The sequence below is a fragment of the Lycium barbarum genome, chromosome 4 (genome assembly GCF_019175385.1).
Source record: "Lycium barbarum isolate Lr01 chromosome 4, ASM1917538v2, whole genome shotgun sequence".
NCBI lineage: Eukaryota > Viridiplantae > Streptophyta > Magnoliopsida > Solanales > Solanaceae > Lycium > Lycium barbarum.
The window spans coordinates 65,337,574-65,350,635 of NC_083340.1; the positions used below are offsets into that span (position 1 = coordinate 65,337,574).

The 13,062-nt window shown below is 42.9% G+C and overlaps 1 pseudogene; it reads left to right on the plus strand.

Annotated features, from left to right (window-relative positions):
* Nucleotides 1-4,177: 4,177 nt before the first annotated feature.
* Nucleotides 4,178-12,565, plus strand: LOC132637525 (uncharacterized; annotated as a pseudogene).
* The last annotated feature ends 497 nt before the right edge of the window (nucleotides 12,566-13,062 follow it).

Consider the following 13,062-nt stretch of genomic DNA (forward strand, 5'->3'; position numbering starts at 1 on the left):
TTCAAATTGCATCGATTCGATTTGTTCAACTTCTAATCCTGTAAATTACTAGGGATACCTGTTGGTACCTTTGTACACAGGTTAAGACACTTTCTATCTCCAAAATTCAGACATGGGTCTCAATTCCAAAGGCATATCCGATTAGGAAACCATAGGTTCTCCTATGAAGAAATCAAGGGGCGTATCAATAACTCTAAGTCTCAATATACAATTCTCATAATTAATAATGATATTCCTATCCTAAAAAATGATAGCATGCACTCATAGATGTTTTAGCAACAACAAAATCAACAATCCATTAATTATTTATGGGCTTACTAATTTTCACCCACCATTGATGGACCTTAAACTAATCATGGAACTAGAAGAAGAAAGGTAAAGGAACAAATAAAGGTGGGGACTTACCCTCCAAGATGCTTTCACCAATGAATGGAATAAAATTCGCCTCTTTCTATCTTGAAAACTGTGTTTGCTATTTTGTGGGTAATAACTTCGAAATTTCAATATAAAAATAGGTTTCTGCCCCCCGATCTTCGCTGCAGCGGTCACGAGTTTCGTTACAGTGGGTTCGCTGCAGCGGACCTGCTAGTACAACCCGTACAAAAGTAACCATAACTTCCTCATACGGAGGCAAAATGCGACGACTCTTTTTGCTATGGCTTCGTAATTATGATACTGATCTAATGGTTCAATCGAAACACAAAACAAAGGTCTTTTGATCAATCTGGAGCCCTTTATCCCCAAGGAACTACAGTGAAGTATCGAATACAGGTGCGACACAACCCAAATCCATTTGAAACTCTTCGGAATCTCCCCAAAACTTGTGGACAAGTCTTAAATCAGCATACAAACTTATTGGAACTTTCAAAAATATTGACACGACCACCTTACCCCGATGTTGACTGTGGTCAACTCTAACTCGTTAACTTAACTAGTTCCTCTACCAATGACTCAAATCACACTCAAACCTTTCGAGAACCAAACCAGTGACTTCACTTTGTCATAAATCATAGTAAAGGGACCCGGGGAAGGATCAACAAGGGTAAATGGGTCAAAAGGACTATAACGACCAAACGGGTCGTTAAAAGCTAACACTCAATTGATGTTATATGTGTTTTACTAATATGAACCTGATCCATTTAATACTCTGAAGATGTAGTTTTTCATAATTAAAAAGAAATAGAAAACAAAATTGACATGCCTTATAAACTTTACAGCAAAGTAAAAATTTGAAAAGACTTCCACATGACCCTTAACACAACATAGCAATATGCTAGCAGCTACCACATTAAAGACACACCAATTTTGTAAACGTAATTACTGATTTTAACAATTAGGTTTTCTTGAATAAAATTCTCCAGATGCTTATTTTTAAAATGGAAAAGAGCTTTAGACAAAGTTAACATGGAAATCCTCCACATGAACTAAAATTTCAGCATAGTGTTTGGCCATATTCAATAGAACTAAAACCCATAGGAATCTAGACACAAACAGAGGTAAATTGTAACTTGAAATAAACACATAACAGGTCATGCTAATTGTTAGGGCCATCTTTGAAAATACATATATATCAGTTAGCTAAAGTGGTGAATAGCTTAAGGTTGAAATATTGTCGAGAATACGACGCAAGAGAGAGCAAGGGGTAGTTAACTAGATCACTTTGGCTAATGAAACAAAACAACAAAAAGATCATACTTGATTATATCTAAAGCCAAGTCTCCACATTACACTAAACATGATGTAACGACCTTTCTGGTCGTTATGGGAGTTTAGGGGTCCATTGATAATTCTGAGGCCGCAGGTGGATTCGTAAGGCATCTTTTTGTATGTATGCATATTTTGTGTTGTGTTTTGAGGCCTTGGATGAAATGTGGTGTGATAGGGGAAAGACTGGACAGAAAATCGAGCAGCTTCCCAAAATGCACCGCTGTGGCAGTGGGAGTACCGTTGCAGCGATACCGCTGTAGCGGTGGGCTGGCCGCTGAATTTTTCTTGGGGCCACTGTAGCGAGCCTTTGGCCACTACAACGACGCCGCTGTAGCAGCGTGGTGATCGCTATAGCGGTGAGCCGATTTATCTTGGGACCACTATAGCGGTGGCTTGGCCGCTATAACGAGACTGCTACAGTGGCTTAGTAACCGCCGCAGCGGTCGTCTGAAAGCAGTAGCCGGGTTTTTAATGCCTTAGTTTTATTTTCTCATTCATAACACCCCAACACACTTCCCAACAAACACTTAGAGAGAATTTTCAAGCTAGGGTAAGACAAACTTGTGCGGTAAGTTCCATTGCATTTCATTCTATCATTCCTTTCCCCTTCATTATTGTAATTATCTCCATGGGTCTTTAATGGTGAAATTGAAATAGAAACCCTAGAATATTAATAAACCTTCTAAACTTGATGGGTTATGGTTATTATCGCTTAGTTATCATCTAAATGCATTGGTTAGTTGCTCTTGATCATAAATTGAACAACTAGAGACATAAACAAAGTGATTGGAGACCTAGGGTTCTATAAAAATGGTGTCTTTGCCATAGAAAACTGTTGTAATGGGAATGTTTGATAGAATGTGGTAGAAATTGATGGTTTATGAATATTAGGGGCTTTTGATAGGTTGTCTATCACCTTGAAAATCATCCACCCTTAGAATAGGGAGAGGAAATGGGTATTTCTTGCCTTGGTATTTGCAAATTGAGAATTGTGACTCATTGAGTCTTTTATTTCTAGACCGTGAACGTATTGGGGCTTTGAGGAAAGGAAAGGCTGTGGCAGAGTGAAAGGCATTGTTCTAGCTCTACTCTGAGGTAGGTTACAGTTTACTTGAGTTAGACTTTGGTTAGTTGAATGTATGTTTGTGACTTCATTAGGAGAAAGCATGTCTAGTATTCATTACATGATATTGTGTGGTTAAGATCCTATGTTCTTGTGATTAAATGTTGTGTAGGCTTCATGCCATTATTCCTGAGTGATTTAATCTGCAGTGGATGCATTGTGATGAGAAGTTAATATAGTCTTCTCGAGGATATTGTGACATGAAATGATGAGGTGAATATGGATATTGAGAAGGAAGAAACACTGTTCTGTAAAAGGTATGACAAGGCACACATGTGGCCTAGATTATGGGCTCGTGGTCCGAGGATAGTTCTGGAAACGAGAGGTTTATTGTTGTATCCTGCGTCCGAGGTTCGTTCCGGAGCAGAGGTTGCTCTCGGGTCCGAGGAGTGTTCCGGAACGAGTGGTACATGGACACCATGGGTCCCCTGCAGGTCATGACTACTGAGCTATGGCATCAGATAGCATGTGTGTACAGTGTGTGGGGGTATAGTGGTAAATTTATCTCCGTTGTGGTTGACGTGTTTGTGATTCTTGGTAATTTGGTGATTTGTTGTTATTTTCCGTGGTTGACTTGTTGTGATGTATTGATATTCGTGTACGATTGACTGGCTTGTTTATTTTCTTGATTTCATAAGATATGCATGATACTAATATTAGTCGGCCTATGATGCTTACCGGTACATACTTTTCGTACTGATACTACTCTGCTGCATTCTTTAAGTGCAAATTTTAATATAAAGACCGCTACTCGTCCTCACATCTAGCATAGAGGATAATTGCTGACAGATTTTGGGGTGAGCTTCTTCTCATGCCAGGCCGCCCGAAGTTCTTCTACTTATGATGTCTTTTCTTATGCTGGACAGTATGGATATTTATTAGGCAAATTTCAGTTCTTAGACATGTTTTTGGCTTAGAATCCTGTACGATGACTTTCGGATTTTGGGGATTGTAATAGCTAGAACTTCCGCACTTACTACAATATTTATGGCATGATTTACTTGTTCTTTTGTGTTAAATAAGTAGTAATTTTTTAGCCTGATTTATCTAAAAACCGATTGAATGGATTAGGTGGTATGTATGTTGGTTCGCCCATTAGGATTTAGATGGGTGCCGGTCATGGCGGGTTGGGTCGTGACAAAGTTGGTAGCAGAGGTTCGTCGATCTCATCGTACCAGGACATGTCTAGCAGAGTCTTGTAGATCCGTACGGAGACGTCTGTAATTATCTTCGAGAGGCTATCAGACACTAGGAAAACTCCCTTTTCTTTCTTCTTTCGTGCTACTTGATTCCAATTGATATCTGCTGATTCAAATTGGTATCTGACTATCCTTCATTCTCTCCCAGATGGCGAGTACACGCGCGGCAGCATCTAGAGGAAGAGGTGGAGATAGAGGAGCTGGCAGAGAGGCAGCCCCAGCCGGGGGTGGCGTCCCAGTGGTTGACCCCGTGCCTCCAGTGGTCCCTAACGAGGCAGCGGGAGTTGCAGCCACACCGGCCCAGCCAGCAGCAGTACCAGTTCCACTAGGAGCTGCAACTGCTCAGGGTGTACCAGACGCGATGGCACAAGTGCTGAATCTGTTGCGTGGATTAGCAAAGACCGGAGCTATACCAGTATGTCCAGCAGGGAGGGGCGCAAGGGTAGCGGCTCCAGATCTGGACAGAGCACAGGCTCCGGGGGTTCAGCACGCAGCAGCGGTGGTGCCTCGCTTGGATGAGGTTCCGGGTTTTGAGGCCTTCCCGGGGCTTGCTGCAGGGCCAGTGATGATTGGTGAGGAACATGATCTGTTTTGGAGGTTCACAAAAATGAAACCTCCTGTGTTTTATGGTACTGAGTCGGAGGATGCATATGAGTTCATCATCGACTGTCATGAGTAGCTCTATAAGATGGGGGTAGTGGATAAGTACGGGGTAGAATTTATGACGTTCCAGTTCTTGGGTAATGCCAAGCCTTGGTGGAGGGCTTATGTGGAGTGAAGGCCAGCTGGGTATCCTCCGTTGACTCTGGTCCAGTTTTACTCTGTGTTTTTTGACAAGTACGTTCCGCATATTCTGAGGGACCGAAGAAAGGATGAGTTTGCTACTATTGATCAGGGGAACTCGTCGATTGTTGTGTATGAGTCCTGTTTCTGCTCCCTATCCCGATATGCTATTTAGTTGTTTCCCACTGAGGGGGAGAGGATACAGCGGTTTGTGAAAGGGTTGAACACTGGGCTTCAGTTATCGTCTCTTTAGCTTGTAGCCACTGGGGCTTCATTTCCGGAGGTAGTAGAGTATGTCCGTACTGTTGAGGGTATTAGGCAAGAGAGTCAGGCGAAGCATGTAGAGAAGAAGGCCCGTAGGGGGGGGGGGGGTGTTCAACAACTCTTTCTCGAGGGGTCAGAGTTCACAGGTTTATTCAGGGCGTCCGGTTCAGTCCGTGATGCAGGTGTCAGTTAAGGGCCCATCTGGGGCAAATTATCAGGCTTTCGGTCAGCATGGAGGCTATACTGCTTCATCATCTTCTGTTCAGCGGCCTACGCTGGACCGTGCTTGCTTCGAGTATAGTGAGATAGGGCATATTAAGAGATATTTCCCCAGACTTAGACAGAGTGGGCGGGGGACTCAGTATCAGGCTTCCCGAGCTCCCTATGCACCATATCGAGGGGGTAAGGATCGCGTGCCGACAAGGCGGGGTGGCCACACTGCGGGTAGGGGTGGTGCCCAGCCTAACCGAGGCGGTTCTCAAGCAAGTAGAGGCGGACAGCAGCCCGGCAGGGGCGGGGCTCAGACTGGTAATGGTAATCGTCGTGGTACACAGGCGACAGGGGGGGCACAGTCATTTGTACGCCTTCCCAGGTAGACCCGAGGCTGAGGCCTCCGATGCAGTTATCACAGGTACTATCTCCGTGTATGACCATATGGCTTTTGTTTTGTTTGATCCGGGTTATACTTTTTCCTATGTATCTACCTAGTTTGCTGTGGGTCTGGATATGATATGTGAAACTCTTGACACCCCTATTTTTGTGTCTACTCCTGTTGGGGATTCTGTGGTAATGGATAGCGTCTACCCTGCGTGTGCAATTTCATTTATGGGGTATAGTACTTGGGCAGATTTTATGATTTTAGACATGGTAGATTTCAATGTTCTTTTGGGTATGAGTTGGTTATTCGAGCATTGTGCTATACTTGATTGCCATTCTAAGACTATTACACTAGCCATGCCCGGGGCACCTAGACTCGAGTGGAAGGGTAACCTTAGTCCCCTCCCTAAGAAAGTAATATCCTGTGTTCGTGATAGGAAGCTAGTAGAGAAGGGGTGTTTAGCTTATCTGGCACATATCCGTGATATCAGTGCAGATACTCCATCCCTTGATTTGGTTCTAGTGGTACGCGAGTTTGCGGATGTGTTCCCCGCGGACTTGCCTTATATGCCACCAGATCGTGATATTGACTTCAGGATTGACTTAGACCCAGGGACTTGTCCTATCTCTATTCCACCTTATAAGATGGCACTAGCAGAACTCAGGGAACCGAAAGAATAGTTGCAAGATCTTCTGAGTAAGGGGTTTATTAGCCCGAGTGCCTCTCCGTGGGGTGGTCCTGTGTTGTTTGTTAAGAAGAAGGATGGGTCTATGCGTATATGTATTGATTACCGACAGCTGAATAAGGTAACTGTCCGAAACAAGTATCTCGTCCCCCGTATTGATGACTTGTTTGATCAGTTACAGGGAGCTTCGGTGTTCTTGAAAATTGACCTAAGGTCAGGGTACCATCAGTTGAAGATTCGGGCGAAGGATGTTCCTAAAACTGCTTTCCGGACCAGGTATGGGCACTATGAGTCTTGGTTATGTCTTTTGGGCTTATAAATGCCCCAGCTGCGTTCATGGATTTGATGAACAGTGTGTTCAAGCCCTACTTAGACTCATTTGTTATAGTGTTCATTGATGACATCTTAGTGTACTCTAGGAGTAAGGAAGGGCATGAGAAACATTTGAGAATTGCTCTTGGAGTATTGCGGGAGAAGGAATTGTATGCTAAATTCTCCAAGTATGAATTCTGGTTGTCTTCTGTGTCTTTCTTGGGGCATGTTATTTCAAAAGAGGGTATTATGGTGGATCCTCAAAAAATTCAGGCAATCAAGGAATGGGCTAGGCCCACATCAGTGACCGAGATCCGTAGTTTCGTGGGTCTGGCTAGCTACTATCATCGGTTTGTAAAAGGGTTTGCCTCTATTGCTTCTTATATTACCCGTTTGACTCAGAAGGAGGTACCGTTTCAGTGGTCCAACAAGTGTGAGGAGAGCTTTCAAAAGCTCAAAACATAATTGACTACAACACTGATTCTGGCAAGGATTTTGTTATTTATTGTGATGCTTCATGTTCTGGTTTGGGTGCTGTTTTGATGCAAGCAAAGAAGGTGATTGCTTATGCTTCTCGGTAGTTGAAGGTGCATGAGAAGAACTATCCTAATCATAATCTAGAGTTGGCAGCGGTGGTGTTTGCATTGAAAATCTGGAGGCACTACTTGTATGGTGTTTATTGTGAAGTGTACACAGACCATCGCAATTTGCAACATGTGTTCACTCAGAAAGATCTGAACTCTAGACAGCGGAGGTGGATGGAACTACTGAAGGAATATGACATCACCATTTTGTATTACCCTGGTAAGGTTAATGTGGTAGTTGATGCATTGATCCAGAAGTCGGCTAGTATGGGGGGTCTGGCTCATTTAATTTCTTTTGAGCGTCCGTTGGCTAGAGAGGCGGACTCTGGCTAACAGTTTTATGAGACTGGATATCTCTAACACAGGCAAGGAGTTGTCTTGTCTTGAGTCTCGGTCATCATTTTTAGAGCAGATTAAGGCTAAGCAGTTCTAATATGCTAAGCTATGTAAAATACGAGATAAGGTGTTGCGTGGTGAGGCTAAGGAGGCCGTGATTGATGAGGAGAGCGTGCTGCGAATCAAAGGGCGAGTGTGTCTGCCACGTGTGGGCGACTTGATTAAGACCATTCTAACAGAGGCTCATAGTTTGAGGTATTCTATCCACCCTGGTGTCACTAAGATGTATCGTGATTTGAGGCAACATTACTAGTGGACTAGGATGAAGCGGGATATTGTAGAGTTCGTTGCGCAGTGCCTAAATTGCCAACAGGTGAAGTATGAACATAAGAAACCTGGGGGTACTTTGCAGAAAATGCCCATTCCTGAATGGAAGTGGGAAAGAATAGCCATGGATTTCGTAGTGGGTCTTCCGAAGACACTAGGGAAGTTTGACTCTATCTGGGTTATTGTTGACAGGTTGACTAAGTCTGCTCATTTTGTTCCAGTAAAGATAACTTATGATGCAGAGAAGTTGGCTAAAGTTTACATTCGGGAGGTACTTAGACTCCACGGGGTTCCTATCTCCATCGTGTCCGAAAGGGGTACAACGTTCATATCCAGGTTTTGGAAGTGTTTGCATGAGGAGTTGGGTACGAGGTTAGATCTTAGCACAGCCTTTCATCCTCAGACTGACGGGCAGTCTGAGCGGACTATTCAGGTTCTGGAGGATATGCTTCGTGCGTGAGTGATAGATTTCGGTGGGCATTGGGATCATGTCACGACCCAAACCGATGGGCCATGACTAATGCCCGAGTTGGACACTCGTATGCGAACCTGTTAAACATAGTCAGACTGAAACTGAAAATGATATGGCACTCTGTAAAAGCATGCTGTGAACTCATCATGTCAAACATCAAAAAGAACCTGTCTCCTGAGAAGCCACAACTAACCAAAACATATCAAATATGCAAGCCGACAAGGCTGCCACTATACACGGGGACATCCAAGATGAACTACATCGATATAGCTGACGAAACCGTATATACACAACCAACATATGTCTACAGACCTCTAAGAATATAGCAGAATCTATGTCAAAAGGATCTGTACCAAAATATCTCAAGCTCTGGAACAATGGAGCTCTCCAAGCAGCTGGGCAGAAGTCCTAAGCCGGAGGATCACCAAACTGAGTGTGTGTACCTGCGGGCATGAAACGCAACCCCCGAAGAAAGGGGGTCAGTACGGAAAATGTACTGAGTATGTAAAGCATGAAGTACAATAATGAAGATCATGTCTGAGTAGAATATGACAAGAGATAAGTATGATAATCAAGGATACCAATGCATCTGTGCCTTATGAGATGAGAGTCATGCATATATATAATATACCATACCCGGCCGCCCATGATGGGACTTTGTAAAATAATCATATACTGTACCCGGCCTATTACAGGACTCGGTGAAATATAATACGTACCCGGCCCTCTAGTGAGGGACTCGGTGAAATATATAATATACATACTCGACCCTCTAGTGAGGGACTCGGTGAACAATGCAATGAAACTGTGCACGAATACGTACCCGGCCCGGGACTCGGTGAAGTGATACATTAAAAATATGCATGAATACGTACCCATCCCTCTAGTGAGGGACTCGGTGAAGTGAGGCCATAACAATATGCACGAATAGAATATTAAGAGCAATCATGTACAAACTGAATCATCATTTGAGACTCGATAGAATAATTAGAATGAACCAATACTTGAGAATCAAAGACAATTGTCATGTCAAGTACCACTGAGAACTAGAGTTCATTGGAGTCATGTATGGTCGTCGTTCGCTCAGTTTATGTAATTCATGCCAAAAATAAGGAAGGGATAACTTTACATACACCTTGGAGCCTTTAGAAGTAGAGTCATCATCAACGAATAAAATTGAGAAAATCTAGAAGCAGCTCCTCATTCTCATATTCGCTTTGAAATCATAAACTTGAGTTCTTAAAACACAAAATCATCATTATCGTTGTCACTATCATAAAATCATTATTATCCTCGACATCATGAGGAGCTTTAAGAACCATGGACTTTTAGCTTTTGAAAACAAGAAGGTTACGGAAATATTTATGAAATCGTACCATAGGAATCATGCCTTTGAAAGAAAGGGACGAGCCTTAACATACCTTGAAGCTTATCTATTCGCTCATCTTCTACTTCTCGAACTCGCAAATCTACAATCAAGGGAATTCGTACAATAATTAGGTCCATTGTCATATACTTATCTTAAGCCTCCAAATAAATCTTTCTAGAATCTGCCAAAATTTTGGCAGCATCTCCTCTGTTTATATGCCTAGCCCAAAATCATAATTCATCAACCAACAACAATAACATCAATACCAACATTAACAACATCACTTTTAACACCAACATGTTCCATAAAACAGCCCACACGCTGTTTTCCAACTTCCATAACTAACCAACTTACTATACAATTATTTAACGACTTTGTCTCCGAGAATAAACCGGTATTAACGTAAATAGAAAGAGATTAATACCTTATTCTTGTTAAAACAGCAATATCCCCAAATCCACATTAAAATCCACCGCAAAACATGACTACAATCACAACCACGCGCTATCCGGACCTAAACTAATATTCCGCCACTTGAAAATTGCCCACTTTTTTATACCCTCACTCTCTCTACTGATTTCTAGAAATTTCTGGGTAGAATCTGGTGAAAAAAGGGGTTTTTACCCTTTATATAGGGGTCAAATTCGGGTCGGGTTTACTGTAGCAGTACTGTAGCACGCGTTTCTGCTTTGTTAACCGAACTTATAACGTCCATAATTCTCTACTCCGATGTCCTATCGATGAGCGGTATATTGCGTTGGAAACTTGACTCGACAAACTTCATTTTAGGATTTGGTTTCACTTCAAAACAATTCATATGCTAAGAGATATTCGTCCCCCAATTTGGACCAAAATTTTCACCCAAACTTCACCCATCCTTTCTCCAAAGTCGTACTTCTCCATTTCTTCCACTCATTTCCTTATAAAACCTTCCGGTATACCTTATATACATCCTTCACTCATTAAATATACTTAATAATGCTTGCTCCTTACATTCCAAAGTGGTTTTTCTTAACCATAACTCAATGTTCTTATGTTTCGCATTTGATAAGTGCTTCTTCGAAGATACGGGGTGTAACAGATCAGTTCTTGCCCTTAGCCGAATTTGCTTACAATAATAGCTATCACTCGAGTATTGATATGGCCCCATTTGAGGCATTGTATGGAAGGAGGTGTAGGTCTCCTATTGGATGGTTTGATGCATTCGAGGTGAGGCCGTGGGGTACTGATCTTCTGAGAGACTCCCTAGAGAAGGTGAAGGTGATTCAAGCCAAGCTTTTAGCAGCGCAGAATAGACAGAATGAGTATGCGGACCGCAAAGTCCGAGATCTCGAGTTTGAGGAAGGAGAGCAAGTACTATTGAAGGTCTCACCCATGAAGGGGGTGATGAGGTTTGGGAAAAAGGGAAAGCTTAGCCCAAGGTTCATTGGTCCGTTTGAGATCCTCAAACGTGTGGGGGACATGGCTTACAAGTTGGCTTTACCTCCGGGTTTATCAGGCGTTCATCCGGTGTTCCATGTGTCGATGTTGAAAAGGTACCACGGCGATGGTTCCTATATCATCCGTTGGGATTCGATTTTGTTAGATGAAAATCTGTCGTACAAGGAAGAGCCCATTGCTATCTTAGACAGGGATGTTCGCAAGTTGATGTCCAAGGAAATAGCTTCTGTGAAAGTTCAGTGGAAGAAGCTACTTGGGAAATCAAGTAGGATATGCGTAGCAAATACCCTCACCTTTTCGCCGAGTCAGGTAACTCCTCCCTAGATTCTCATCCTTGTCCGTTCGGGGAACGGTGTCTTAATTGGTATCTCTTGTAACGACCCTTCCGGTCATTATGGGAGTTCAGGACTCCATTGGGAATTCCGAGGCAGCAGGTGGATTCGTAGGGCGTCTTTTTGTATTTTTGCATGTTTTGTGTTGTGTTTCGAGGCCTTGGATGAAATGTGGGGTGATAGGGGGAAAACTGGACAGAAAATCGAGTTACTGGCCAAATGCCCCGCTGTGGCGGTGGGAGTACCGCTGCAGCGGTGGGCTGATCGCTGCCAGCGGCCAGCCAGTTTCTCTTGGGGCCGCTGTAGCAGGACTTTGGCCGCTATAGCGATGCCGTTATAGCGGCGTAGCGACTGCTATAGCGGTGAGCCGATTTATCTTGGGACCGCTATAGCGGGACCGCTGCAGCGGTCGACGGAAAGCAGTAGCCAGGTTTTTAATGCCTTAGTTTTATTTTCTCATTCATAACACCCTAACACACTTCCCAACAAACACTTAGAGAGAATTTTCAAGCTAGGGCCAGATAACCTTGTGAGGTAAGTTCCATTGCTTTTCATTCTATCATTCCTTTCCCCTTCATTATTGTAATCATCTCCATGGGTCTTCAATGGTGAAATTGAAATAGAAACCCTAGAATATTAATAAACCTTCTAAACTTAGATGGGTTATGGTTATTATCGCTTAGTTATCATCTAAATGCATTGGTTAGTTGCTCTTGATCATAAATTGAACAGTTAGAGACATAAACAAAGTGATTGGAGACCTAGGGTTCTTTAAAAATGGTGTCTTTGCTATTGAAAACTATTGTAATGGGAATGTTTGATAGAATGTGGTAGAAATTGATGGTTTATGAATATTAGGGGCTTTTGATAGGTTGTTTATCACCTAGAAAATCACTCACCCTTAGAATTGGGAGAGGGAAGGGTATTTCTTGCCTTGGTATTTGCAAATTAAGCAATGTGACTCATTGAGTCTTATATTTCTAGACCGTGAACGTATTGAGGCTTTGAGGAAAGGAAAGGCTGTGGTAGAGTGACAGGCATTGTTCCAGCTCTACTCTAAGGTAGGTTACGGTAGTTGAATGTATGTTTGTGACTTCATTAGGAGAAAGCATGTCTAGTATACATTATATGATATTGTGTGGTTAAGATCCTATGTGCTTGTGATTGAATATTGTGTAGGCTTCATGCCATTATTCCAGAGTGATTTAATCTGTAGTGGATGTATTGTGATGAGAAGTTAATATAGTCTTCTTGAGGATATTGTGACATGAAATGATGAGGTGAATATGGATATTGAGAAGGAAGAAACACTGTTCTGTAAAAGGTATGACAAGGCACACATGTGGCCTAGATTATGGGCTCGTGGTCCGACGATAGTTCCGGAAACGAGAGGTTTATTGTTGTATCCCGAGTCCGAGGTTCGTTCCGGAGCAGAGGTTGCTCTCGGGTCGGAGGAGTGTTCCGGAACGAGTGGTACATGGACACCATGGGTCCCCTGCAGGTCATGACTACTGAGCTATGACATCAGATA